The following is a 4,244-nucleotide window of genomic DNA, read 5'->3' on the forward strand; positions in this document are numbered from 1 at the left end:
CTCTGAAGGCCTAACTCTAATCCCTTTGCTGAAATGCAAGCCCCTTCTTTCTTTCTTAGAACTTGACCCAGAGAGAGAAAGGTAGCTTCCCCTCTTCCCTGAAAGTCTGTCAGGTTCCTGGTGCCATCACTCAGCCTCTTTCCCTGATTCATCCCCATTCCTTTTATCTTTCCTCATAGGCTTTTTTGGTTTCAGCCCCTCCGGTTTGGCCATATCTCTGATGTCCTGGGCCCTTTCCAGGTTTCCTACATCACTCTGAGGCTGTGGAGTGCTTTAAACAGGGACTGAGCGGGCTGGCAATGACCTCACATGGCCACTATGCACAGTTGCTATCTATAGCCTTATAGGATCATCCTCCTCTTCCTCCAACCAGCTGAGTCACAGTCATCTTGGGGTCCACTCAGACCCCAGGGCCCTCTCTGCCACTCTAGACCACAGCTCACCACAGCACTGGGAGCCGTTCTAGCTGCTGAGTGGGATGCTTTATTCTTCAAACCATCCAAGTACACAATGAAAGTGAGTCTCAGGTTCCAGAAGATACCCCTTCTCGGACCCTCAGTGTTTTTATAGCTCCAGTCCTTCATCCTTCTATCTTCTCACATCTGTCCAGATAGCCAGCCAATGGCCAAAATTCCATTTGACCCGGCAGAGGGATGGGTAAGGGGTAGGGGTGGGGATTTGGGAAGAAGCTGCTGGACCACTGCCTGGATTCAAATTGGATCTATCACTTATGGGTGAGTTAATTCACCGTTCTGAGCCTCAGTTTACTCATCTGTAAAATGGCTTCCCCATGTTGTGAGAATTAGAGAGACACAGTGATTGTATACGGCAGGTGTCCAGAATACCATGCCTGGTATACAGTAGGTGCTCCATAACTGGTAGTTATGTGGGGCGTGCTATTCTGGACACCTGCCATATGCAATCGCTGTGTCTCTAATCTTCACAATATTAGGAAATAACCCCTATCCTCATTTTACAGTTATGGATACTAGGCTCAGAGAGGTTAGGGAAGTTCTCTAAGGTTGTATAGAAAGTAAAAACAAAGTCTGGATTAGAACCCTAGTTGATGGCTCCTAGAAACCCAGCTCATTTCTCTGGGTCTCTAAAGCCTTGCCACAGATTGACTTGGCAGGCTCGGTTCTAGGTCCTTCCTTTTTTTTAATTCAGCCCTATCCAGGGATCTCCACGGAAAAGTCCCCCGTCTAGTGGGCAAGTCCTGCCCAACCTTCCACCCTGCTCCTCTCCCCAACCCCACTCTCCTCAGAAATCCAACTGGGCTTGGAGGGGGGTCAGGTTTTAGGGAGTCTGGCATCCATCCCACAGGACCTGGGGGCGCTGAAGTTTTCCCATCTAGGGAATAAAGAGGCCAGTGGGGGCCACTCTGCCTTGTGCCACCAGCAGGCCAGCGGGCACCGGGGCTTCCCTGCCAGCCAGAGAGGATCCCCTGAGTGCACCCTGGCCCCAGACTGCCCCCAGCTGGCCTGGGCACGGGCCTCAGACAGCACCATGCACAATGCAGTCCTAGAGAGGCTGCTTCGAGGACTGGGACTAGGGGCTGGGCTGGATGCTGGGGTCCAGGGTCAGCTGCTGGGGATTCCCGCTGCTCCAACTCTCAGGCCCCAGAGGCACCCAGAGATGTTCCAGATATACCCCCCCTTCCCAAATTTAAAGATCCTGAGAGATAACAATTTGTCGTAAACAGAGCACTGGAGTTTTTCTCCCCACCCACAGCAGTTAGAACCCTATCCCCCAACTGTCCCAAAGAGCCTCCCTGATGCCCCCTCCCCAACCAGCCTCAAAGAGACAGGCCAGGATCTCCTTCTGCCCTTCCCCAGGCTCCCCAGCCACCCTGGGCACCAGAATAGCCCACTGACCACCTGCCTTGGGAGCTGGGAAGGGCCCCAGCTGGTGCTGCCAATCAGGCAGGGGGAGGGGGTTGGGAGGGAGAGGAAAGGGCCACTGGGGCTGTGGGAGTTTTGTGCTCCTCAGTTTTGTGCAAAGAGCTCTCCACCAACACCTTACAAGCAACAATGTCCCCCCCCAACTTCCCAGCCAGGATAAGGCTTGGGGTGCCAAATACCCTCTCAGGATGGGGCTCAGACTGTCTCTATCCCCAACTTCTTCCCCTTCTCTGGTCTCTGCCCCCTTCCCTTCCTCTCCAGGCCATTCCTCCTAACTCCCTCCCCACCACACACACCTCTCCCTTCAAATCTGTCTCCACCACCCCCATGGTTTCCGCCCCTCCCCCTCCCCCAGCTCCCTCTGAGCAGGGACGCCCTTGCTTGCTGACCCCACATTCCGGCCTTGCTGGGGTCAGAAGGGCTTCCTGCCCCGTGTGGGATCCCTGCCCCCACCCTTAGCTCCTGGCAGCCTCTCCGGGCTGGCCAGCTGCTGGCCCTTTGCAGTCCCCTTCTCTGAAACCTCCCCCAGCCCCAGGCCCAATTTAGCTCCTTTAATCTTCCCTGTAATCCAATCCGACCGTTTCCTGAGCACACACTGCACTTCCCAAACGCCAGTCCCTGGAGAGGGGCCGGGGCAGGGTGGCCTCAGCTATTCCCTGCCCTGGAGCACCCCCACCCTATCCCGGCACCCCTGTGGTGCCTCTCTTCTTCACACCCCTAGGAGCCCCAGGGAGCTCCTCCTGCGTGGGCCTCTGCCATCTGGCCTCCCTGTAGCCACTTCGGGACGCTAGCCTGACTCCTCACCTCGCTTTCCCACCTCTGGGCCTTCGTTAATGCTCTGCCATGTGCCTGGAACACCCTCTCCCCCAAAGTGCATTTCTTCCCGAGGAACTCTTACCCCTCCCCTCTCAAGGCCAGCTCCAGCCTGATTTCCCAAATTCCAGACTATAGACTCTGGGACCAGACTGCCTGGGTCCCTAAACCCGTCTCTGTTTCTTACTAGCCATGTGACCTCTCTGAAACTCTTCTTTCCTCATCTGTAAATGGGGATCATAACAGTGCATGCCTCAGAGGGCGGCTGTGAGGATTAATTGAATTACTTTATGTAAGTAAAGTGCTTAGAACAGTTCTGGGTAGATTGCAAGTGCTATTTAAGTATTAAATGAAAATTATCTTTTCCTGCCTTATATTACAATGACCATTCCTTCCAAGTTAAGACACCCATGAACTATGAAACACTTCATTTATTTAATGACACCATTTCAGGGGGAAAAAAATGTTACCATGTGAAATGTACAAATTGTAAGTCATCTTCCAACTTCATATCTGTGTGAATTGCTCGGTAATGATATCTGTGGCATCTATTTCAGCCAGCCCCCTTCTCAGTTCCATGGGCATTCATTGTTGGTTTTTTGTTTTTGTTTTTTTCAAGTAACCTCTATGCCCAAAGTGGGCCTTGAACTCAAGACCCTGAGATCAAGAGTCGCATGCTCTACCCACTGAGCCAGCCAGGTGCCCCTTGCGTTCCTTGTTTGGGTTGGTACACCAGGGCTTGGATTCAAGTTCTTACTCCCAAATGTTATTTAGCTGAGCAAACTGTTTTTCCTAAACAGCCAAGATAACTCACAAGTGTAGTGAATGTTAAATGAAATGATATATATTTCAAGGCGTTAGCACTGTATTGGATATTCCTCACAGGAGAACCATCACAGTGATTTAAAAACGTTTCTCTCCAGAGACGGGAGAGGTGGGCGAGAGCTAGTATTTCAGGGTCGAAGTGCCCTCCAGTGGCCATAAGGGAAAACTGCAGGCTTCCTGAGGAGCCCGGGGGCCCATCCTTTGCCTGTCCAGGAAGGAACTCAGCCCCACCCACCACCGCCCAGCCGGGCTTATCCAACCCTTCTGGAATTCCTCACATTATCTTTCCTTTTACAGAGGCCTTAAGGGGTTTAATAGGATAAGAGACCAGGGGCAGAGCTTTAGCCCAGGAAGGTCTATAGCCTGTACATACACTATTTCTCAAAACTTGTGGGCCCAGAGCTCTCTGGCAGGGAGGTAGGATGGTGGAATGCTGTGCGCTGGGCATCAGTTCTCCTGGGACTTGGACACTGGTACCTGGCCTGTGAGATACCCTTCTTGCTGCCCACATCCAGAAATCTAGCACAGACCAAGTATAGCCCATTCCAAGTATCTCCTTCTATGCTTTGACAGATTTGTCATTTATTTACCTTTCCTCACTCCTCCCTCCCTCTGTCCCTCTGTCCCTCCCTCCCTCCCTTCCTTTCTTCCTTCCTTCCTTCCTTCCTTCCTTCCTTCCTTCCTTCCTTCCTTCCTTCCTTCCTT

Source organism: Mirounga leonina, unplaced genomic scaffold (genome assembly GCF_011800145.1).
Source record: "Mirounga leonina isolate KUSES-001 unplaced genomic scaffold, KU_Mleo_1.0 Mir_151, whole genome shotgun sequence".
Classification (NCBI taxonomy): Eukaryota; Metazoa; Chordata; class Mammalia; order Carnivora; family Phocidae; genus Mirounga; species Mirounga leonina.